Source organism: Salvelinus alpinus, chromosome 32 (genome assembly GCF_045679555.1).
Source record: "Salvelinus alpinus chromosome 32, SLU_Salpinus.1, whole genome shotgun sequence".
Lineage (NCBI taxonomy): Eukaryota > Metazoa > Chordata > Actinopteri > Salmoniformes > Salmonidae > Salvelinus > Salvelinus alpinus.
In genome coordinates this window covers 2,798,541-2,825,201 of record NC_092117.1, presented here as the reverse complement: position 1 = coordinate 2,825,201, position 26,661 = coordinate 2,798,541, and the positions used below count along the sequence as shown (strand labels likewise).

General features: G+C 43.1%; 1 protein-coding gene across 4 annotated transcripts in view; it reads left to right on the top strand.

The window, feature by feature from the left end:
- Positions 1–26,661, top strand: part of LOC139562642 (arginyl-tRNA--protein transferase 1) — a 190,566-nt gene that overhangs the window by 51,203 nt on the left and 112,702 nt on the right. The window lies entirely within an intron of this gene.

The window sequence follows — 26,661 nt, the reverse complement described above, 5'->3', positions numbered from 1 at the left end:
TCACATGATTGCTCTGACCGCGTAGCATGGTGACACAGCTAATCTCCTGCATGCTTGTTTGCAGATAACCTCATACACATACCCATTGTGGTGTGTTAGTTTAACGGTTAGATTACCCTGCATGCCATTATGTAAGTTGATTCCATTGTGTTTGATGGTGATTTATGACTAGGGGAACTCAATGCATGTCATTGCCTGCGTGTTTCATGGGCTGTGTCTCAAGGCATCCTATTCCCTATATAGTGCACTACTTTTGAGCAGAGCCCAGAGCAATTACAGGGAATAGGGTGCCATGTGTGATTCAACCAGGGTTAGATAAGACACACACATGGAACCCCATTGTTATTAATGCCTCTTTTTTAAATCATTTTTATTTCACCTTTATTTAACCAGGTAGGCCAGTTGAGAACAAGTTCTCATTTACAACTGCGACCTGGCCAAGATAAAGCAGTGCGGCAAAAACAACAGCACAGTTGCACATGGATAAACAAAAGTACAGTCAATAACACAATAGAAAAATCTATATACAGTGTGTGCAAATGGAGTAAGGGAATAAATAGGCCATAGTAGCGAAGTAATTACAATTTAGCAAATTAACACTGGAGTGATAGATGTGCAGATGATGATGTGCAAGTAAAAATATGGTGAGCAAAAAAGTTAATAAAAACAATATGGGGATGAGGTAGGTAGTTGGATGGGCTATTTACAGATGGGCTATGTACAGCTGCAGCGTTCGGTAAGCTGCTCAGATAGCTGATGATTAAAGTTAGTGAGGGAGATATAAGTCTTCAACTTCAGCGATTTTTGCAATTCGTTCCAGTCATTAGCAGCAGAAAACTGGAAGGAAAGGCGGCCAAAGGGGGTGTTGGCTTTGGGGATGACCAGTGAGATATACCTGCTGGAGTGCGTGCTACGGGTGGGTGTTATGGTGACCAGTGAGCTAAGGCGGAGCTTTACCTAGAAAATACTTATAGATGGTGGTTGGTCCACACTCTGAGGTGTGGACCATCGTCGGGGCAATGTTATAGATTCAAGTTGAATGACTGCAGTGCGATCAGGGAGTTAGTTTCACTCTAATGAACAGGAAGAGGCTGGCCTGAATACTGGATACTCCTCTCAATCAACAACTATTAATCACAACACTAGACTCTAATGAGCCAGTGTGGATCATATGGGTCATTCCACAAATAGTGCATTTTGGGTAGTAGTCAAAAAAACGGATTTTCAATTCATTTTAAAATTCTGTCATAGAGAGCACATGTTTGACTTCATAAAAAACATGTTTTCCCATCTCAAGGGGAAAAACAAGACCTATAGTAAGTGCCAATAAAGTAACAGAGATTGACTAACAGGGTTGAGGTTTTATCTTAAATGAAACATAAATCCCCTTGTGATGGGGAATGGAAACGGAAACTTGTTGTGTGCAACCGCAAGCTGCAATTTGAGTGCAACATAACACGGAACCCAAACCGGAATTGAGTGCAACCTTACACGGAACCCAAACTGGCTGCGTGCGTGAGCCATCGTGCGCAAATGTATTTTGTCCCCCTACACCAAACGTGATCACGACACGCAGGTTAAAATTTCAAAACAAACTGAACCAATGACATTAATTTGGGGACATGTCGAAAAGCCTTAAACATGTATGGCAATTTAGCTAGTTAGCTTCCACTTGCTAGCTAATTTGTCCTATTTAGCTAGCTTGCTGTTGCTAGCTAATTTTTCCTGGGATATAAACATTGAGTTGTTATTTTACCTGAAATGCACAAGTTCCTTTACTCCGACAATTAATCCACACATAAAACGGTCAACCGAATCGTTTCTAGTCATCTCTCCTCCTTCCAGGCTTTTTCATCTTTGAATTTATATGGTGATCGCATCTAATCTTTCATAGTATTGCCACGACGACCGGCAAAACAGTTCGTCTTTCAATCACCCACGTGGGTATAACCAATGAGGAGATGGCACGTGGGTACCTGCTTCTATAAAACAATGAGGAGATGGGAGAGGCAGGACTTTCAGCGCGTTCTGCGTCAGAAATAGACTTCTATTTTAGCCCTTGACATCGCAGACGCTCGTTGGTGCGCGCACAATAATTGAATAACAAGGATTTCTAAATTTATTTTGCGGCTGACGTGTCCGGTCTGGTCAGCATGTCACTTTTTTTATTTTTTTTTATTTTATTACATTGTTTAAACATTTCTAGCCCATCTTCATTATGGGTAACATTGTTATGCTCGACTCACTCAGTTTTCCACCACTGAACACCAGAAAATGGCCAGGAAGAGTAGAACCAGCTCACCTGCTTTTACACTATGATTTGACTATTATACTGTATATTCAATGTTTCTTTTGAAAAAAATATTTTAAAAGGAATAGTTTCACCATATCAGTTCACGTAACAGGGTTGACCTTAAAATGAAGGACAGACTTAAATTCATCATTAATCACATAACAAATAATCTTCAGAAATGACTTTGTCAAAGCAAGGACATAACTAGGGCTTTAAAATTATGGTAAAAACTTGAAGAAATGTTGGTGTAAGTGGGTTAACCTTCAAACTGATTTTTGGCACTTTAGCAAGTCTATATTCACCATAAATCTGAGGTGAATTAAATCTAATTAAAATCTGATTTAAGTCTCTATTAAAAAGCACTTCAGAAAGCATTCACACCCTTTGACTTTTTCCACATTTTGTTGTTACAGCCTGGATTTAAAATTGATTAAATTTAGATTTTTTTTTGTCACTAGCCTACCCAATAATGCCAAAATTGAAAAGCTGAAATGTCTTAAGTCAATAAGTATCAACCCCTTTTTGTTATGGCAAGCCTAAATAAGTTCAGGAATAAAAATGTGCTTAACAAGTTACAAGTTGCATGGACTCACTCTGTGCAATAATAGTGTTTAACATAGATTTTTGAATGACTACTTCATCTCTGTACCCCACACATACAATTGTCTGTAAGGTCCTTCAGTCAAGCAGTACATTTCAAACACAGATTCAACCACAAAAATCAGGGAGGTTTTCCAATGCCTCGCAAAGAAAGGCACCTATAGGTAGATTGGTAAAATAAAAAGCTCACATTTGAATATTTCTTTGAGCATGGTTTTGAGCATGGTGTAGTTAAAGGCAGAAACACTGCCTTTAACTACACTTTGAATGGTGTATCTATACACCCAGTAACTACAAAGATACAGGCGTCCTTCCTAACTCGGTTGCTGGAGAGGTAGGAAACCGCTCAGGGATTTCACCATGAGGTCAATGGTGACATGAAAGCAGTTGCAGGGTTTAATGTCTGTGATAGGAGGAAAGTGAGGATGCATCAACATTGTAGTGCATAATACTAACCTAATGGACAGAGTAAAAAGAAAGAAGGCTGTACAGAATAAAAAATATTTCCGAACATGCATCCTGTTTGCAACAAGGCACTAAAGTAAGTTGCACAAAAATTTAGGAAAGCTATTAACTTTACAGTGCTTTCGGAAAGTATTCAGACCCCTTTTTCCAAATTTTGTTACGTTACAGCCTTACTATAAAATTGATTATAAAAATGAAAATCCTCAATCTACAAACAGTACCCCATAATGACAAAGCAGAAATTGTTTTAGAAATGTTTACACGTTTATAATAATAATAAAAAACTCTTATTTACGTAAGTATTCAGACCCTTTGCTATGATACTGGAAATTGAGCTCAGGTGGATCCTGTTTCCATTCATCACCCTTGAGATGTTTCTAAAACTTGATTGGAGTCCACTTGTGGTAAATTCAATTGATTGGACATGATTTGGAAAGGCACACACCAGTCTAGATAAGGTCCCACAAATGACAGTGCATGTCAGAGCAAAAACCAAGCCATGAGGTTGATGGAATTGTCCGTAAAGCAATCGGGGGAGAAGGGCCTTGGTCAGGGAGGTGGACCAGAAACCGATGGAGCTCCATAGTTCCTCTGTGGAGATGGGAGAACCTTCCAGAAGAACGACAATCTTTGCAGCACTGCACCAATCAGGCCTTTATGGTCGAGTGGCTAGACGGAAGCCTCTCCTCAGTAAAAGGCAGATGACAGCCCGCTTGGAGTTTGCCAATAGGCACCTTAAAGGACTCTGACCATGAGAAACAAGATTCTCTGGTCTGATTAAACCAATATTGAACTCTTTGGCCTGAATGCCAAACGTCACACCTGAAGAAAACCTTGCACCATCCCTACGGTGAAGCATGGTGGTAGCCGCAAAATGCTGTGGGGATGTTTTTCAGTGGCAGGGACTGAGAGACCTGTCAGCATTGAGGGAAAGATGAACGGAGCGAAGTACAGAGATCCTTGATGAAAACCTGCTCCAGAGCACTCAGGACCTCAGACTGGGGCAATGGTTCACCTTCCAACAGGACAACGACCCTAAGCATACCGCCAAGACAACGCAGGAGTGGCTTCGGGACAAGTCTCTGAATGTCCTTGAGTGGTCCAGGCCGAGCCTGGACTTGAACCCAATCGAACATCCTTGGAGATACCTGAAAGTAGCTGTACAGTGATGCTCCCCATCCAACCTGACAAGAGCTTGAGAGGATCTGCAGAGAAGAATGGGAACAACTCCCCAAATGCAGGTTTGCCGAGCTTGTAGCGTCATACCTAAGACTCTGCTGTAATCGCTTCAACAAAGTACTGAGTAAAGGGTCCAAATACTTGCAGTACTAGTCAACTTTGAACACACCTACTCATTCAAGGGTTTTTCTTTATTTTTGCTATTTTCTACATTGTGGAATAATAGTGAACACATCAAACTATAATATACCACATATGGAATCATGTAGTAACCAAGTGTTAAACAAATCAAAATATATTTTAGATTCTTCAATGTAGCCACCCTCTGCCTTGATGACAGCTTTGCACACACTTGGCATTCTCTCAACCAGCTTCATGAGGAATTGAATTTAAAATTCACTCTCAACCAGCTTCATGAGGAATGCTTTTCCAACAGTCTTGAAAGAGTTCCCACACGCTGAGCACCGGTTGGCTGTTTTTCCTTCACTCTGCGGTTCAACTCATCCCAAATCATCTCATTTGGGTTGAGGTTGGGTGATTATGGAGGCCAGGTCATCTGATGCAGCACTCCATCACTCTCCTTGGTCAAGTAGCCCTTACACAGCCTGGAGGTGTGTTGGGTCATTGTCCTGTTGAAAACCAGATGGGATAAGTGTACCTTGAATTCTCAATAAATCACTGACCGTGTCACCAGCAAAGCACCATCACACCACCACCTCCATGCTTCACGGTGGGAACCACACATATGGAGAAAATCCGTTCACCTACTTTGCGTCTCACAAGGAGACGGCGGTTGGAACCAAAAATCTCAAATTTGGACTCATCAGACGAAATGACAGATTTCCACCGGTCTAATGTCCATTGCTAGTGTTTCTTGGCCCAAGCAAGTCTCTTCTTCTTGTTGGGGTCCTTAGGAGTGGTTTCTTAGCAACAATTCGACCATGATGGCCTGATTCACGCAGTCTCCTCTGAACAGTTGATGCTGTCTGTTATTGAACTTTGAAGCATTTATTTGGCCTGCAATTTCTGAAGTGCAGCAGAGGTAACTCGGTCTTCCTTTCCTGTGGCGGTCCTCATGAGAGCCAATTTCATCATAACGCTTGATGGTTTTTGCAACTGCACTTGAAGAAACTTTCAAAGTGCTTGAATGACCTTCATGTCTTAAAGTAATGATGGTCTGTCATTTCTCTTTCCTTATTTGAGCTGTTCTTGCCATATGGACTTGGTCTTTTACCAAATAGGGCTATCTTCTGTATACCACCCCTACCTTGTCACAACACAACTGATTGTCTCAAATGCATTAGATGGAAATAAATTCCACAAATGAACTTTTAACAAGGCACACCTGTTAATTGAAATGCATTCCAGGTGACTACCTCATGAAGCTGGTTGAGAGAATGCCAAGTGTGCAAAGCTGTCATCAAGGCAAAGTGTGGCTACTTTGAATAGTTTTCAGCCTTTTTTTTGTTTACTACATGATTCCATATATATTATTTCTTAGTTTTGATGTCTTCACTATTATTCTACAATGTAGAACATAGTACAAATAAATAACCCTTGAATGAGTAGGTGTCAACTTTTGACTGGTACTGTATGTAAATTAGATTTCTGTATTTAATTTTTTATTTTGCCAACATTTTTTAAAACACTTTCACTTTGTCATTATGGGTTATTTTGTGTAGATGGTTAAGGGGGAAAAAAATATATAATATTTAGAATTCAGACTGTAAAACAACAAAATGTGAAATAGTCAACAGGTATGAATACTTTGAAGGCACTATAACAGGCTTTTAAAATACAATATTGGTGAACAGTTTCTACTTAAAATATCGAAGGGCTTCAAAATGTGCCTTATTTGCTTCCCGAGTTTCGCAGCGGTCTAAGGCATGGCATCGCAGCGCTTGAGGCATCACTACAGCCCTGGGTTAGATCCCAGTCTGTATCACAGCCTGCTGTGACCGGGAGACCAATGAAACGGCGCACGATTGGCCCAGCGTCATCCGGGTTTAGGGAGGGTTTGGCCGGCCTGTATTTTCTTGTCCCATCATGCTCTAGCGGCTCCGTGTGACTGGCTCCGCGCCTTTTAAGTTGACTTCGGTCGCCAGTTGTAGTGTTTCCTCTGACACATTGGTGTGCGGCTGGCTTCCGGGTTAAGTGAGCAGTGTGGCTCTCGACTTTTGCCTCTCCCTAGTCCGTACAGGAGTAGCAGCGATGGGACAAGACTAACTAACAATTGGATATCACGAATGGTGGTGAAAAGTAAAAAAACGATGTACTCCATTCTTGGAACGACCCATATACAGTTGAAGTCGGAAGTTTACATACACTTAGGTTGGAGTAATTTAAAACTCGTTTTTCAACCACTCCACAAATTTCTTGTTAACAAACTATAGTTTTGGCAAGTCAGTTAGGACATCTACTTTGTGCATGATACAAGTAATTTTTCCAACAATTGTTTAGATAGATTAATTCACTGTAACACTTCCAGTGGGTCAGAAGTTTACATACACTAAGTTGACTGTGCCTTTAAATAGCTTGGAAAATTCCAGAAAAGGATGTCATGGCTTTAGAAGCTTCTGATAGGCTAATTGACATCATTTGAGTCAATTAGAGGTGTACCTGGTGATGTATTTCAAGGCCTACCTTCAAACCCAGTGCCTCTTTGCTTGACATCATGGGAAAATCAAAAGAAATCAGCCAAGACCCCAGAAAAATTATTGTAGACCTCCACAAGTGTGGTTCATCCTTGGGAGCAATTTCCAAATTCCTGAAGGTACCACGCTCATCTGTACAAACAATAGTATGCAAGTATATACCGCTCAGGAAGGAGACACTTTGTCTCCTAGAGAAGACAGCAAATGACCTTGTGAAGATGCTGGAGGAAACAGGTACAAAAGTATCTATATCCACAGTAAAATGAGTCCTATTTCGACATAACTTGAAAGGCCGCTCAGCAAGGAAGAAGCCACTGCTCCAAAACCGCCATAAAAAAGCCAGACTACGGTTTGCAACTGCACAAGGGTACAAAGATCGTACTTTTTCAACAAATGTCCGCTGGTCCAATGAAACAAAATAACTGTTTGGCCATAATGACCATCGTTATGTTTGGAGGAAAAAGAGGGGGTGCTTACAAGCTGAAGAACACCATCCCAGCCGTGAAGCCCGAGGGTGGCAGCATCATGTTGTCGGGGTGCTTTGCTGCAGGAGGGACTGATGCACTTCACAAAATAGATGGCTTCATGGGGCAGGAAATTTGTGGATATATTGAAGCAGCATCTCAAGACATCAGTCAGGAAGTTAAAGCTTGGTCGCAAATGGGTCTTCCAAATGGACAATGACCCCAAGCATACTTCCAAAGTTGTGGCAAAATGGCTTAAGGACAACAAAGTCAACGTATTGGAGTGGCCATCACAAAGCCCTGACCCATCCTATAAAAAATGTGTGGGCAGAACTGAAAAAGCATGTGCGAATAAGGAGGCCTACAAACCTGACTCTCAGTTACACCAGCTCTGTCAGGAGGAATGGGCCAAAAGCTTGTGGCAGGCTACCCGAAACGTTTGACCCAAGTTCAACAATTGAAAGGCAATGCTACCAAATACTAATTGAGTGTATGTAAACTTCTGACCCACTGGGTATGTGATGAAAGAAATAAAAGCAGAAAAATCATTATCTTTTATTCTGACCTTTCACATTCTTACAATAAAGTGGTGATCTTAACTGACCTAAGACAGGGAATGTTTACAAGGATTAAATGTCAGGAATTGTGAAACTGAGTTTAATGTATGTAAGGTGTATGTAAACTTCCGACTTCAACTGTATACGAAAGTATGTGGACACCCTTTCAAATTAGAGGTTTCGGCTATCTCCGCCACACCCGTTGCTGACAGGTTTATAACATCAAGCACACAGCCATGTGATCTCCATAGACAAACATTGGCAGTAGAATGGCCTTGCTGAAGAGCTCATTGACATTCAACGTGGCACCGTCATAGGATGCCACCTTTCCAACAAGTCAGTTCTTAAAATTTGACCTGCTAGTGATGCCCTGGTCAACTTTAAGTGCTGTTATTGTGAGGTGGGAAAGGCTAGGAGTAGCAACGGTTTAGCCGCTAAATGGTAGGCCACACATGGGACCACTGAGTTTTGAAGGTCTTAGCGTGTAAAAATCGTCTGTCCTCTGTTGCAACACTCACTACAGAGTTCCAAACCGCCTCTGGAAGCAAGAACTGTGTTGTCGGGAGCTTCATGAAATGGGTTTCCGTGGCTGAGCAGCCGCACATAAGCCTAAGATCATGCGCAGTGCCAAGTGTCGGCTGGAGTGTTGTAAAACTTGCCGCCATTGGACTCTGGAGCAGTGGAAACGCACTTTATGGAAGGATAAATCACGTTTCACTGTCTGGCAGTCCAACGGATGTATCTGGGTTTGACGGATGCCAGGAGAACGCCATCTGCCTTAATGCATAGTGGCGACTGTGATGATTGGTGGAGGAGTAATGGGGGTGTTTTTCATGTTTCTGGCTAGGTCCCTTATTTCCAGTGAAGGGAAATCTTAACGCTGCTGCATACATTGACATTCTCGACGATTCTGTATTTCCAACTTTACTGATAACAGTTCAGAGAAGGTCCTTTCCTGTTTCAGCGTGACATGTGACAATGCCCCATGCACAAAACGTGGTCCTTACAGAAATGGTCTGTTGAGATAGGTGTTGAAGAACTTGACTGGCCTGCACAGAGCCCTGACTTCAACCTGACTTCATCGTTCACCTTTGGGATGAATTGGAACTCCTACTGAGACAGCCCTAATCGCCCAACATCACAGCCCGAACCTCACTAATGCTCTTGTGGCTGAATTGAAGCAGGTCCCCGCAGCAATGTTCCAACATCTATTGGAAAGCCTTCCTTGAAGTTGAAGGCTGTTATCGCAGCAAAGGGTGGAACAACTCCATATGAATGTCCATTATTTCGGAATAAGTAGTTCGTGCAGGTGTCCACATACTTTTGGTAATGTAGTGTCTCTTTCCTTCAAAACTAAAGCAACCACTATCTATTTTATGAGCATGTTTCATTGTGTGTGTGTTTGCATGTGATAATGTGGTTGTGGCTAATGTACCCACAACGTTTGTACACAAGTGATTTAGTGATGTTACTTATTTACTTGTTGAACGTTTTTGAAACCCTTTTCTGTGGCAACTATGGCAAATCCAACTAGATGAGGTCCATTCACAGCTGAAATTGAGACCTAGGCTATTGAATGAATACTGCTACACAGGAAATAAAGAAGTGCACTCTTGGAGTCTCGCGCAAGGTTTGGCGTGTGTTTTTACCATCTCGCCATAAATCTTCACCCGCAGTTGAAATATTTTGCTGTGAAACAGGGATGTTTTCAGTGTCTGGGAGCACATATAAACTCACAATTGACTTTTGCAGGTGATTGGGGTGGAGGAGGAGACGAGGTTGTTTAGTTAGAATGCGGTTCCTGGACATTCTCTTTTGAAGTGCACTATCTAGGGAATTGGGTGCCATTTGGGACTCAGCGTCTCAAATCAAATTGTATTTGTCACAAGCTTCGTAAACACCAGGCATAGACTAACAGTGAAATGCTTACTTACGTGCCCTTCCCAACAATGCAGAGAAATATAGAATAATAATATGAGGCATAAATAACACAAGGAATAGTCTCTCACTCGTACACACCTGTGAGGACCCTTTGTCCCAGAGGGCTGGAAAAACCTCCACCTGCCTAGCTATCTGCCAACGGCGCACAGCAAATGACCTAATTCTCCAGCTTGTAAAAATGAGTGAAGTCAGTCAAGAGTCCGTCAGTGGTGACGGATTCTTTCCTGGTGCCATAACAACACCAGGATTGTTAATTGTGAAGGTGTGAGTGCATGTATATTTGTGTTCTGCCCAGTTTCACTGCTGTGTTGTGAGACTGGGACAGTAGAGCCTCCCAGGGACAGAAAGGAGGACTAGAGAGGTGTGGACCACAACACTGACATTTGTCTGTTTCGTGCAAGATTTTAGTATACATTCTTTTGTGGATGGGGTTGCCAGGTTTGATGGGGTTGCCAGTTTGGGTTATTGACGGTGGTATGCATGAGGCTACAGGTGAATGTAAGGCTGGTTAGTTATTGTACCATCTGGGTTGTACCAGTTACCCTGTTTCACCTTCATACCAATGGGATTGGGAAGAAAGAGGTTTGTAGGACTATGAAACCTCAATTTGTGTGCTAACAGTAGTATTTTTGATACACAAAAATTGGACATGAGTTTTATGTTTATTTTAGGACTTGTTTGTGTTTCATGACAGGGAAAGTATCCGTGTTTAGTTTATGTATATGTGCTTTATAGATCCATTGTAATATAGTGCCTTCGGAAAGTATTCAGACCCCTTGACTTTTTCTTACATTACAGCAATTTTTCCAAAATGGATTAATTTGTATTTTTTTCCTCATCACTATACACACAATACCCCACAATGACAAAGCAACAGCAGGTTTTTAGAAATCTTTGCTAGCTTATGTAAATTTGAGTTTAAAACGGTTAAAAAAATTAAGTACTGTATTCAGACCCTTTACTCAGTACTTTGTTGAAGCACCTTTGGCAGAGATTACAGCATAGAATCTTCTTGGGTATGACGCTACAAGCTTGGCAAACCTGTATTTGGGGCGTTTATCTCATCTCTGCAGATCCTCTCAAGCTCTTGTCAGGTTGGATGGGGAGCGTTGCAGCACAGCTATTTTCAGGTATCTCCAGAGATGTTCAATTGAGTTCAAGTTCGGGCTCTGGCTGGGCACTCAAGGACATTCAGAGACTTGTTCTGAAGCCACTCCTGCATTGTTTTGGCTGTGTGCTTAGGGTTGTTGTCCTGTTGGAAGGTGAACCTTTGCCCCAGTCTGAGGTCTTGAGCGCTCTGGAGCATGTTTTCATCAAGGAACTCTCTGTACTTCGCTCTGTTCATCTTTCCCTCAATCCTGACTAGTCTCCTTGTCCCTGCTGTTAAAAAACATCCCCACAGCATGATGCTGCCACCACCATGCTTCACCGTAGGGGTGGTGCCAGGTTTCCTCCAGGTGTGACACTTGGCATTCAGGCCAAAGAGTTCAATATTGGTTACATCAGACCAGAGAATGTTAGTTATCATGGGCTTAGTTTTTAGGTGCCTTTTGACAAACTGGAAGTGGGCTGCCATGTGCTTTTTACTAAGGAGTGGCTTCCATCTGGCCACGACCATAAAGGCCTGATTGGTGGAGTGCTGCATAGATGGTTGTCCTTCTTGAAGGTTCTCCCATCTCCACAGAGGAACTCTAGAGCTCTGTCAGATTGACCATCGGTTTCTTTGTCACCTCCCTGACTAAGGCCCTTCTCCCTCGATTACTCAGTTTAGACGGGCAGCCAGCTCTAGGAAGAGTCTGGTACCCTTCTACAGATCTGTGCCTTGACACAATCCTGTCTCGTAACTCTACGGACAATTCCTTCGACCTCGTGGCTTTGGTTTTTGCTCTGACATGACCTGTCAACTGTGGGACTTTTTTTTATATAGACAGGTGTGTGCCTTTCCAAATCATGTCCAAACAATTGAATTTAACGCAGGTGGACTCCAATCAAGTTGTAGAAACATCTCAAGGATGATCAATGGAAACAGGATGCACCTGAGCTCCATTTCGAGTCTCATAACAAAAGGGCTGAAATACTTATGTAAATAATGTATTTCTGTTGTATTTTTAAAACATAAAATGTTTTCATTTCGTCATGAGGTAGTGTGTGTAGATTGCTTTGAAAAAATACATATATAATCATTTTAGAATAAGGCTGTAACGTAACAAACTGTGGAAAAAGTTAAGGGCTCTGAATACTTGCCAAAGGCATTGTAGTTGGTGTAGTTGTCCAGGGGGAAGGGGCTTGGCATTTTGGAGTAAATTATTTGGAACTCCAGCCTGCATGGTCTTAAAGCCTGCTTTGACAGACACACACAAGCACCACACCTGCCCCTATGACACTGCTAATTACAACTTCCCCTATTCTACTGGACCTAAGCCACCCACCTCGAATTGATAAATTCTTCCCACCCTTCCTGTTTGACCTTCTGTTCACATTAGTTTAGACATGGCCCCCTCTCACGCCTGCTATTCTGTGGCACCATATTCTTTGCTGCTACTGGGTTACTGTCCTTTACACTGTCAGTCCAAATTCGCTCCGTACAATATGGTGGACCGTGCAAGCTCCTTCACTACTTATAGGCCCTTCAGATCAGCAAAACTGGAAGGTTTAGTAATAAAGGAAACGGGAAGGAGCACATTGGGACCCTATCAACCAATTTGACCCTACAGTATATCTTCTCTCTATAGCTAACTCTATCTAGCACTATATCCTCCTCTCCCATTCTCCATCCATTCCCTATTCATTTACAGTTGAAGTCGGAATGTTGCATACACCTTAGCCAAATACATTTAAACTCAGTTTTTCACAATTCCTGACATTTAATCCTATTAAAAATGCTCTGTCTTAGGTCAGTTAGGATCACCACTTCATTTAAAAAATGTCAAATGTCAGAATAATAGTAGAAAGAAGGATTTATTTCAGCTTTTATTTCTTTCATCACATTCCCATTGGGTCAGAAGTTTACATGCACTCAATTAGTATTTGGTACTTGGGTCAAACGTTTCGGGTAGCCTTCCATAAGCTTCCCACAATAAGTTGGGTGAATTTTGGCCCATTCCTCCTGACAGAGCTGGTGTAACTGAGTCAGGTTTGTAGGCCTCCTTGCTCGCACACGCTTTTTCAGTTCTGCCCCCAAATTTTCTATAGGATTGAGGTCATGGCTTTGTGATGGCCACTCCAATACCTTGACTTTGTTGTGCTTAAGCCATTTTGCCACAACTTTGGAAGTATGCTTAGGGTCATTGTCCATTTGGAAGACCCATTTGCGACCAAGTATATCATCCTGACTGATGTCTTGAGATGCTGCTTGAATATATCCACATAATTTTCATCCTCATGACGCCATCTATTTTGTTGGCACCCTCCTGCAGCAAAGCACCCCCACAACATGATGCTGCCACCCTGTGCTTCACGGTTGGGATGGTGTTCTTCGGCTTGCAAGCTTCCCCCTTTTATGGCCAAACAGTTCTATTTTTGTTTCATCAGACCAGAGGACATTTCTCCAAAAAGTACAATATTTGTCCCCATGTGCAGTTGCAAACCGTAGTCTGGCTTTTTTATGGCGGTTTTGGAGCAGTGGCTTCTTCCTTATTGAGCGGCCTTTCAGGTTATGTTTATAGGACTCGTTTTATTGTGGATATAGATACTTTTGTACCTGTTTCCTCCAGCATCTTCACAAGGTCCTTTGCTGCTGTTCTGGGATAGATTTGCACCTTTCTAACCAAAGTTTGCACATGGTGGTACCTTCAGGTGTTTGGAAATTGCTCTCAAGGATGAACCAGACTTGTGGAGGTCTACAATCTTTTTTCTGAGGTCTTGTCTGATTTCTTTTGATTTTCCCATGATGTCAAGCAAAGAGGCACCGAGTTTGAAGGTAGGCCTTGAAATATATCCACAGGTAGACCTACAATTGACTCATGATGTCAGTTAGCCTATCAGAAGCTTCTAAAGCCACATCATTTTCTGGAATTTTCCAAGCTGTTTTAAGGCACAGTGAACTTAGTGTATGTAAACTTCTGACCCACTGGAATTGTGATACAGTGAAATAATCTGTCTGTAAACAATTGTTGAAAAAATTACTTGTGTCATGCGCAGAGTAGATGTCCTAACTGACATCCCAAAACTATAGTTTATTAACAAGAAATTTGTGGAGTGGTTGACAAACAAGTTTTAATGACTCCAACCTAAGTGTATGTAAACTTCCGACTTCAACTGTACCTACCCCCCCCCTCTTCCAGAAACTCTCCTCCCCCATTCTTCCTCCTTTCCCCTCCAGGTGAAGTTATTGAGCAATGGAAAGTGTTGTGCATCGTTAAAGTGGTGAGGGCTCGTTAGGGTTGTTGGTGACCTGCCATGCCCGGTGCTGCGTAGGGGGAAGTTGGGTCATATGATGTTTTGGAGGTATTTATTAATCTATTAAGGTATTACCTAGGGACACACTCTGGTAGACTATAAAACAGTGCTGCTTTCTGAGACAGCAGGTGTGTGTCTGTGTTTGGGCAATGTGTGTTCCCGGGTTTCCTCAACTCTGGTGTGGATTTGTTATCCATGAGGGGCCCTTTTCCTCAGGAATGGAGTCTACACCCTTGGGTGGTTTCCCAGATATGGGAGAGGTTCGGTAGGGACGATGTAGATCTTTACTACGGCTGTCCCCCACCCCAAAAAATAAATCTTAATTTGACAAATCGATTGGTCAACATTTTTAAGTGTCTTTTTCCATATTTAGACACATCCTATGTGTTTTAATCAGACCAGCTAGTTGCACTGAGATTGTCTAATGCTTTAAGCGCTGTTTGATTAAATAATTAAGACACACTAGAGGGAGTCTGACCGCAATTGATTTGATTGTGCTGGACCGGGCTCAAACTTAATGGGCTGTGTACAAAAATGACAGCGAGTGCGTGACTAGTACCCATTGTCTCTCTCCTCCCTGCTGCTGCGACCACCACAGAACATCAAGTGTTTATCGCGATGTCCGTGTTGCTGAAGCTGAAACATAATTACAGCCATTTCTGACTGAGAAGTTCTGTTTCTCCGAAATCCCTCATTTGTTTAGGAAAAACATTCCTTATTCCCTCAACCCTTCCTCTCGTTCGTGACACATTAATGCATCGCATGCACATGACCAATAGAGCCTGACCTATAGCATATCATAATCGTATCAATAAATTGGTTATAACAACCTCCCAACACCATAACACGTGACAGCAAAATGGATGCAGTTGACGTGACAAACTTGAAACAAGGTAATGTTTACTGGGCGGTCTGGAAGTAAAGGGGAAGTCAATAAATTTGATAAAGAAAAATAAGGATAAGGTGCTATTATGTGAGTCAATCGTTGTTTTGTTTTTGTGAAGCCAAAGACTAAGTGGCATGCATTCGTGAATACAATTGCTGAAATAGAATGGTGGATTTGTTTACGCTAATCTTCAAGGGTCGCTTTATTTTATTTTGAAGCTAAAATGTTTGATTTGCATTGCAAATCATGAATGACTCGTATGCTCTGTGATGACATGAACAAATTAATGATTGATTGATTCAGTAGCGTATAGTATATTGAAATATAGGCCTACGGTATTAAGACTGAACAGGATGCGCTCATACAATGTGGGCAGCGACCGCTATCAAACTCGGGAGAAAGTGCATTATAAAATGATATCATTTTTATTGTTGCACCATTGTCTTTAACCATGTACAATTTTAGTATAACTTTTTTTGAGTGGAATGTGCCATCCCCACGGCCTCCACAATGGATTTGTCCACTCGGACCCGTGTGGGCATTTAGAATTCAGGCTGTAACACAAATTGTGGAATAAATTAAGGGTTATGAAGGCTTTCTAAAGGCACTGTATGTCTCGGCTCGGTACATCGGCAGACTGCCCTTGCTCGAATCAGTTGGTTTGCGAGACTAGGGAATGGCAGGCACTGTTCCACCAATAGTCTGCGGTGCAGGTTCACTTGACAATTGTTTAGCGTTCTTTAGGAGGCTTGGTGTTTCTGATAGTCACTTCCTCTCCCGGTTGCTTGTACCTCGGCTGGATCTGAATTGCAGGACGTGGAGATGGATTGGGTTGCTGGTCGAGTTGAATGTCTTCCGGCTCCTGTGCACTCTGTTGCCGGTTACGGGAGGCTATTCGAAAAGAGAGGGCGACCTTGGACCTTTGTCTGCCTTGGTTAAGCACCGATTTCCTCTCTTCCCAGAAGGGTCCTGGTCCCACCTCGGTGATCCGGTCCTACGTGAACTTTCGAGACCAGGCTAGCTAAAAAGTAATGCATCGCATGCTTGCCACGTTAGCTAACTTGCAGAGGCAAGCTAGCTACTGCTAGTTTTTCCAGCTTCATAATGGTGGAATTTCTTGGCTAACTCTCTTGTTTAGTATACGTAGCTAGCATAAAGTCGCTTGGTTATTCTAAATGGACGTGCTGCAGTCAGAGGCTAGCTAGCTTAGACTAGAAGCCTCATGGCTAACGTCATGCATTACTTCTGGCAAATTAGCTTACTAGCTTTCCCCCGGCGTTATGGCAATCACATTCCCATTTCCAGTTCTTGGAGCTTGAGGGCACCTCTGAGGACGCAGTCATCGGGCACTTGGCTCAGGAGTGAAGGACCTTAGCACGGGCCTGAGCAACCTGTGAGCCCCTCCCAAAAAACATTACTGTGACTTCAGTACTCCCATGTTTGGTTACGTCCAAACGGAGTGCTACGTCAGCCATTGCTGGAACCCCCTGTGTCCATAATGGGCCTTGATTCATCCAGGCTACACAGTCTCACAGAAGCACAACTTAATTTGGACGCTTGTCCATGTTTAAAGTCCCCTCTGTTACCCTGCGTTCCATAGTGTTCACAGGGTTAAAGGGGTATACACAGTACTACACCGGCTTCGACGCTCTTCGGATGTGGCAGGGCTTGCAACTAGACTACAAAGTGAAGCACAGCCGCGAGCTGCCCAGCTCGCTTCGAGGCAAGCAACACTGAAGCATGCATGAGAGCATCAGCTGTTACGGACGACTGTAATCACGCTCTCCGTAGCCAATGTGAGTAAGACCTTTAAACAGGTCAACGTTCACAAGGCCAGATGGATTATCAGGACGTGTACTCCGTGCATGCGCTGACCAACTGGCAAGTGTCTTCACTGACATTTTCAACCTGTCGCAGTCTGTAATACCAACATCTGTCTAGCAGACCACCAAAAGTCCCTAAGGTAACCTGCCTAATTGACTACCGACCCGTAGCACTCACATCTGTAGCCATGTACTGCTTTGGAATGTTGGTCATGGCTCACATCAACACCATTATCCCAGAAACCCTAGACCCACTCCAATTTGCATACCGCCCCAACATATCCACAGATGATGCATCTTTATTGCATTCCACACTGCCCTTTCCCACCTGGACAAAAGGAACACCTACATGAGAATGCTATTCATTGACTCAGCGTTCAACACCATAGTGCCCTCAAAGCTCAACACTAAGCTAAGGACCTTGGGACTAAACAACTCCCTCTGCAACTGGATCCTGGACTTCCTGATGGGCCGCCCTCAGGTGGTAAGGGTAGGAAACACATCTGCCACGCTGATCCTCAACACGGGGGCCCCTCAGGGGTGCATGCTCAGTCCCCTCCTGTGCTCCCTGTTCACCATCATTAAGTTTGCTGACGACACAAAAGTGGTAAGCCTGATCGCTGACAACGATGAGGTCAGAGACCTGGCCGTGTGGTACCAGGATAACAACCTCACCCTCAACATGATCATGACAAAGGAGATGATCGTGGACTACAGGAAAAGGAGCACCGAGCACGCCCCCATTCTCATCGACGGGGCTGTAGGGGAGCAGGTTGAGAGCTTCAAGTTTCTTGGTGTCCACATCACCAACAAACGATCATTGTCCAAACACTCCAAGCCAGTCATGAAAGGGCACAAAAGCACTTTCCCCCTCAGGAGACTGAAACGATTTGGAATGGGTCCTCAGTTCTACAGCTGCGCCATTGAGATTATGCTGACTAGTTGCATCACTGCCTGGTATGGCAACTGCTCGGCCTCCGACCGCAAGACACTACAGAGGGTTCCTACCATCCAGGACCTCTATACCAGGCAGTGTCAGAGGCCCCCAAAAATTGTCAGACTCCAGCCACCCTAGTCATAGACTGTTCTCTCTGCTACCGCATGGCAAGCGTTTCCAGACTGCCAAGTCTAGGTCCAAAAGGCATCTTAACAGCTTCTACCCGCAAAATATAAGACTCCTGAACTGCTATCAAGTGGCTACCCAGACTATTTGCACCCCCTCTTTTACGCTGCTGCTACTCTCTGGTTATTATCTATACATTGTCACTAACTCTACCCTACATGTACATATTACATCAACTAACCTGTACCCCCACACATTGACTCTGTACCGGTACACCCTGTATATAGCCCTCGCTACTGTTATTTTACTGCTGCTCTTTTAACTCTGTTACATTTTTTACTTAGCTTCTTACGGCTGAAATCCCGTTAATGGGATCGATATGACAACAGTGCAGGGCGCCAAATTCAAACAGAAGTCTCATAATTAAATTTCCTCAAACATACAGTATTATACACCATTTTAACAATAAACTTGTTGTTAATCCCACCACAGTGTCCGATTTCAAAAAGGCTTTACGACGAAGGCATACCATGCGATTATGTTAGGTCAGAACCTAGTCACAGAAAACACAGCCATTTTTCCAGCCAAAGAGAGGAGTCAGAAAAAGCAGAAATAGAGATAAAATGTATCGCTAACCTTTGATCTTCATCAGATGACACTCATAGGACTTCATGTTACACAATACATGTATGTTTTGTTCGATAAAGTTCATATTTATATCCAAAAATCTCAGTTTACATTGACGCGTTATGTTCAGTAATGTTTTGCTTCCAAAACATCTGGTGATTTTGCAGAGAGCCACATCAATTTACAGAAATACTCATAATAAATATTGATAAAAGATACAAGTCTTACACATGGAACTTTAGATAAACGTCTCCTTAATGCAACCGCTGTGTCAGATTTCAAAAAAGCGTTACGGAAAAAGCACACCATGCAATAATTTGAGTACAGCGCTCAGAGACCAAAACAAGCCATACAGATACCCGCCATGTTGTAATTAAATATTCACTTACCTGTGATCTTCATCAGAATGCACTCCCAGGAATCCCAGTTCCACAATAAATGTTTGTTTTGTTCGATAAAGTCCATAATTTATGTCCAAATACCTCCTTTTTGTTCGCGCGTTTAGTTCACAAATGCAAATTCACACGGCGCAGGCACTTAGTTCAGACGACAGTTCCATTACAGTTCGTAGGAACGGAGTTAAGTCTCACGGCTGCGCGCGAGACTGAGCTCATGGCATTCTGCCAGACACCTGACTCAATCAGCTCTTATTCTCTCCCCCTCACAGTAGAAGCCTGAAACAAGGTTCTAAAGACTGTTGGCGTCTAGTGGAAGCCTTAGGAAGTGCAATCAGACCAAATTTTACACTGTATATTGGATAGGCAAAGACTTGAAAACCTACAAACCTCAGATTTCCCTCTTCCTGGTCGGATTTTTTTCTCAGGTTTTTGCTTGCCATATTTGTTCTGTTATACTCACAGACATCATTCAAACAGTTTTAGAAACTTCAGAGTGTTTTCTATCCAAATATACTATTAATATGCACATCTTAGCTTCTGGGCCTGAGTTGCAGGCAGTTTGCTCTGGGCACCTTATTCATCCAAGCTACTCAATACTGCCCCCCAGGCATAATAAATGAACTTACTTTTCTGGACTGCATTGTTGGTTAAGGGCTTGTAAGTAAGCATTTCACTAAAGTCTACACCTGTTGTATTCGGTGATTGTGACAAATAACATTTGATTTGGTATATCAGTCTCCTCAGGGTGAGAGTAATAAGTTGGGCGATTCACTCTCTGTCCACAAGGGGATACTCCTCCCGCATAGGTGGCTCATTACAGTGATTCATTGCTGATTCCTGCCTATAGCGCACTCGACTCTCTGAATCACTTAGTGATGCAGGTTATGGGTTCTATAGGCGATTGGTTTCATTCCTGTGAATTAGATTAAATTATGAATAGCCCCTGTCAGTTCCCATTGAAGGGGTACGTTTTTTTCAGAGCTCTCTGTCCCTGTTTTAGCTGGGTTACAAGTTGCTGTGGCACAGGTACCTATGACTGGATGGTATGACAACCTTCATGAGGGTGTTTTTTGCATGGGTTTATTTTTAATCTGTGGGGTCCAGCGCTGAGTACCAGCGTAAACCGAGTGAGGCTCATTGTGACAGAATAACCTTCAAGGGGCACTGCCAATTGGGGTGCGTTACCGATTGCCGGAACCACCGAACCCAGAGTGAACTGGGCTTCAGGCAAACCATGCCGAATAAACACAGTTATGTCAACCCAAAGTTCCACAGAGTTCAGTTTGGATCCTGCAATGTGGTTGGCATCAGTTCCTTGGACCGATACTATCTGTCCAGTGTTCCTGCTGGGTCTGAGGAGTTGTTTTGCGTTACAGCTAGCCACCTATCAAGCTAGCTGGGTTTTCTTGAGAGCTTGAATGCTGTTAGTCATTGTGACTGGGAACGTGCATTGTCCCGAGCTTGTGGCTGTCTGGATCTCTGCTGTTTGTTGTTTTCAATCTTCCCTGTGACCTGCCCTGTCTGGAACTGCGAGGAGTAACAGCGTAACCTGCGTTTCTACCATTACAAAGACCAACGCCGGGGGGAGTACAGTTGAGGACAGTGGTTTGTCTCTATCACAGGTGAAGGATCTTTTAAAGAAACAAAAATAGTTCTACAATATAGTTAATTGTTTTGTCCAAATACTGGAATGGACAACCTGACCAGAGAGGTCCAGGACCTGAAGAACAGTGCAGTTCTCCCAGGGTCAGCTCAATGAGTTTAAACAGGAGAACGGGAAGATAACAGTAATCTGTAAGTCATTGCGAGAGGACACCAGTTCTGTATGTGTATCCATGATAACAATGACGGAGAAATCAGATTATCTCGAGGGACTATCAAGGTAGAACAACATGGTTGTGGACTGAATTGCAGAATCGTCACATGAGACCTGGACGGAGTCTGAGGACAAAGTGAGAGAAATGATTGAGGTGTGGAGCACGCCCACAGGGCTGGGAAAAAACACCACCGGCCCAGGCCAATAGTGGTCAAGTTCCCGAGTTTCATGGACAAGGTAGCAGTTCTAGAAAGAGCCCAAAACAATTTTTTTATTTAACCTTTATTTAATTAGGCAAGTCAGTTAAGAACAAATTCTTATTTACAATGACGGCCTACACCGGCCACACCCGGACGACGCTGGGCCAATTGTGCGCCTCCCTATGGGACTCCCAATCACGGCCGGTTGTGATACAGCCTGGATTCGAATACAGCCTGGATTCAAACCAGGGTGTCTGTAGTGACGCCTCCAGCCCTGAGATGCAGTGCCTTAGACCGCTGCGCCATTCGGGAGCCCTAATGAGGACTATCCTGAAGCTGTGTGCCAGAAGAGGAAAGAACTTATCCCAGCCATTAAAGCGGCCAGAGCGCGTGGAGACATTGCTTACATTCACTATGACGGGCTCATTGTCCACCCTCCCTGCCCAAAGCCTGGAAGGGAAGAGCGAGTGAAGCCTATGCTTCAACCACGCAGCACACACATACTTACACACACACACATACTTACACACACACCAACTGATTTAATGGACTGCTGTCGGTATATATATATTTTCTCTTGCTTTGTTTGCTTTTGGGGGAGGTGTTGCTGTATATATTCAGAGCCATATCCCTGTAATGCTTAGAGAATATCTTATGTCAAGTGGTATTGAAGTGTTGTGGTTGCAGGTTCACCTGGCACATCTAAAGCCATTTCTTTTGGGGTGTTGCTAAAGGCCACCAAGAGCTATCAGTCAGTATCTAAATAATATGTGGGCAATGCTTGATAGTGTATGTGACGTAAACAGAGGTCTACTTTCTTGGGGACCTGAATATTGACTGGTTTTCATCAAGCTGTCCAATCAAGAGGTACAGTGGAAAGAAAAGTTATGGGAACATTTTGGAAATACCTGGATATCTGCATAAATTGGTCATATAATTCTTCATCTAGGTCACAATAGACAAACATAGTCTGCTTAAACTAATAAAACACAAACAATTATGTTTTCATGTCTTTATTGAACGCACCGTGTAAACATTCACAGTGCAGGGTGGGAAAAGTATGTGAACCCTTGGTTTTAATAACTGGTTGACCCTACTTTGGCAGCAATAACCTAAACCAAATGTTTTCTGTAGTTGTGCATCAGACCTGCAGGAGGAATTTTGGACCGTTACTCTATACAAAACTGTTTCAGTTCAGTTATATTATTGAGATGTCTGGTGTGAACTGCTCTCTTGAGGTCATGCCACAGCATCTCAATCGGGTTGAGGTCAGGACTCTGACCGGGCTACTTCAGAAGGGGTGTTTTCTTATGTTGAAGCCGCTCTGTTGATTTACTTCTGTGTTTTGGGTCATTGTACTGTTGCATCACCCAACTTCTGTTGAGCTTCAATTGGCGGACAGATAGCCTAACGTTCTCCTGCAAAATGTCTTAATAAATTTAAGAATTCATTTTTCCGTCGACGATAGCAAGCTGTCCAGGACCTGAGGCAGCAAAGCAGCCCCAAACATGACGCTCCCTCCACCATACTTTACAGTAGGGGTGCGGTTTTGATGTTCCATGCCATTTTTTTCTCCACACATAGTGTTGTGTTCCTTCCAAACCACTCAACTGTAGTTTCATCTGTCCACAGAATATTTTCCAGTAGTGCTGTGGAACATCTAGGTGCACTTTTGCAAACTTCAGACGTGCAGCAATGGTTACTTCCGTGGTGTCCTCCCATGAACACCATTCTTGTTTGTTTTACGTATCGTAGGCTCGTCAACAGAGATGTTAGCATATTCCAAAGATTTCTGTAATTCTTTAGCTGACACTAGGATTGAGCATTCTGCAGTCATCTTTGTTGGACAGCCACTCATAGGGAGAGTAGCAACAGTGCTGAACTTTCTCCATTTATAGACAATTTGTCTTACCGTGGACTGATGAACATCAAGGCTTTTCGAGATACTTTTGTAACCCTTTCCAGCTTTATGCAAGTCCACAAATCTTGGTTCGAGGCATTCGAGGCATGGTTCACATCAGGCAATGCTTCTTGTGATTAGCGAACTTAAATTTTGTGATTTTATTATAGGGCAAGGCTGCTCTAACCAACATCTCATCTCATTGATTGGACTCCAGGTTAGCTAACTCCTGATTCCAATTAGCTTTTTTATTTATCTGTTATTTTACCAGGCAAGTTGACTGAGAGCACGTTCTCATTTACAGCAAGGACCTGGGGAATAGTTACAGGGAAGAGGAGGATGAATGAGCCAATTGTAAACTGGGGATTATTAGGTGATCGTGATGGTTTGAGGGCCAGATTGGGAATTTAGCCAGGACACCCGGGTTAACACCCCTACTCTTACAATAAGTGCCATGGGATCTTTAATGTCCTCGGAGAGTCAGGACACCCGTTTAACGTCCCATCCGAAAGACGGCACCCTACACAGGGCTGTGTCCCCAATCACTGCCCTGGGGCATTGGGATCTTTTTTAGACCAGAGGAAAGAGTGCCTCCTTCTGGCCCTCCAACACCACTTCCAGCAGCATCTGGTCTCCTATCCAGGGACAAACCAGGACCAACCCTGCTTAGCTTCAGAAGCAAGCCAGCAGTGTTATGCATGGTGGTATGCTGCTGGCTTGGAGAAGTCATTAGCCTAGTGGTTCACATACTTTTTCCAACCTACACTGTGAATGTTTAAATGATATATTCAATATACACAAGAAAAATACAATAATTTGTGTGTTATTAGTTTAAGCGCACTGTCTATTGTTGTGATGAAGAGCAGATCAACTTTGATGACCAATTTATGCGGAAATACAGGTAATTCCAAAGGGTTCACATACTTTTTCTTGCCACTAAGTTATCGCTGTAACCAGTGCCTGTAATCTGGTTCAGGTTATTAATCAACCTGCCAGGGTGTTTACAAACACTACAGGAACAAGGTCACCCACATGTACTGATCACATTTTTACTAATACTGGAGAACTTTGTTCTAAAGTTGTATCTGTACCCATTGGATGCAGTATAGTGGCTATATCAAGGAAAGTCAAAGTTCTGAAAGCTGGGCCTAAAATAGTGTGTGAGATCATACAAAATATTTTGATGTGGATGTAAAAAAATATTTGTTCGTCTGATGTGATTAAGGAGCACCCGATGCTGCACTTGTTGCAATTATTGATAACCATGCACCTGCTAAGAAACTGACTGTTAGAACTGTTAAGGCTCCGTGGATTGATGGGGAATTGAAAAACTGTATGGTTGAAACAGATGGTCATGAAATTGTCAGCTGTTTGCATGATGCGACTCTAATGATGATTTGAAAAAAGTTGCAAGAAAGGCATGAGCTCTGCTTTGTTTTTTTGTGCAGGCTGTACACACTTCATCACTCTCATTCACAATTTGACAAGCACTTTATACTGCCTTGAATTTCCCAGCGGCATCCCCTTTGTTTGGCTGTAATGCCCCCTGATAAATCCCTGCCTTTTGCGGCCAGTGGCTGTTGTGCCCTTCTCCCGGCTGCATGCTCAATAGTGCCTCTCACTCAAATGGCTCTCTGTCACATGATCGTGTCTTTCTCACAGACTACAAGTAAAGACCAACACGTCGGGGACGCAACTGCACGTCCTTATCCAATTCCGAGGCGCATATTGAAGATATTGGGGAAATGGTCCATTTACTTTTCGTCAGCCAACAATATTTTTTAATTTTACCTTTATTTTACCAGTTAGGCTAGTTGAGAAAAAGTTCTCATTTACAACTGCGACCTGGCCAAGATAAAGCAAAGCAGTGCAACACAAACAACAACACAGAGTTACACATGGAATAAACAAACATAGTCAATAATACAATAGAAAATGTCTGTGTGCAAATGAGGTAGGATAAGAGAGGTAAGGCAATAAATTGGCCATAGTGGTGAAATAATTACAATATAGCAATTAAACACTGGAGTGATAGATGTGCAGAAGATGAGTGTGCAAGTAGAGATACTGGGGTGCAAAGGAGCAAAATAAATAACAGTATGGGGATAAGGTAGTTGGATGGGCTATTTACAGATGGGCTATGTACAGGTGGAGTGATCTGTGAGCTGCTCTGTCAGCTGGTGCTTAAAGCTAGTGAGGGAGATATGACCCTCCAGCTTCAGTGATTTTTGCAGTTCGTTCCAGTCGTTGGCAGCAGAGAACTGGAAGGAAAGGCGGCCGAAGGAGGTATTGGCTTTGGGGATGACCAGTGAAATATACCTGCTGGAGCGCGTGCTACAGATGGGTGCCGCTATGGTGACCAGTGAGCTGAGATAAGGCGGGGCTTTACCTAGCAGAGACTTATAGATGACCTGGAGCCAGTGGGTTTGGCGACGAATATGAAGCGAGGGCCAGCCAACGAGAGCATTCAGGTCGCAATGGTGAGTAGTATGTGGGGCTTTGGTGACAAAACGGATGGCACTGTGATAGACTGCATCCAATTTGTTGAGTAGAGTGTTGGAGGCTATTTTGTAAATGACATCGCCGAAGTCAAGGATCGGTAGGATAGTCAGTTTTACGAGGGTATGTTTGGCAGCATGAGTGAAGGATGCTTTGTTGCGAAATAGGAAGCCGATTCTAGATTTAATTTTGAATTGGAGATGCTTAATGTGAGTCTGGAAGGAGAGTTTACAGTCTATCCAGACACCTAGAATATGTGGACAACTACAAATACCTAAGTCAGAACCGTCTAGAGTAGTGATGCTGGATGGGTGGGCAGGTGTGGGCAGCGATCGGTTGAAGAGCATGTATTTTGTTTTACCTGCATTTAAGAGCAGTTGGATGCCACGGAAGGAGAGTAGAATGGCATTGAAGCTCGTCTGGAGGTTAGTTAACAGTGTCCAAAGAAGGGCCAGAAGTATACAGAATGGTGTCGATGAGTAGGCTTAACGAACAGCAAAAGCACTAGCCTATGTCAATCTACTATCCCCATTGTACAAAAAGTTGGCCTATTCTGTGTGAGAAAGAAGTAATCCAAACATGGCTGGGACAGTTGTGGGATGGGATAGATCACAAATTAATACAACCACTAGCATCAACTTTTTTAAGCAATGACACTGACACAACAGATCAGAACTTTTAACTTTAATGTTTTACTATTAGGCTATTTCGTTACATTATAAGCGCCTAAATGTGCACAGGCTGTAAGAATGGGAAAACACCATTCTCACATGTGACCGCAAATGCGATTATGCATGTAATGCTTTTATTATATTATCAAGTTGTATTTTCATGGTGAAAATGTACTTCCCCAAACTTGAAACTCACATGCTGCGTATGTATGCCTACACCCGTTGTA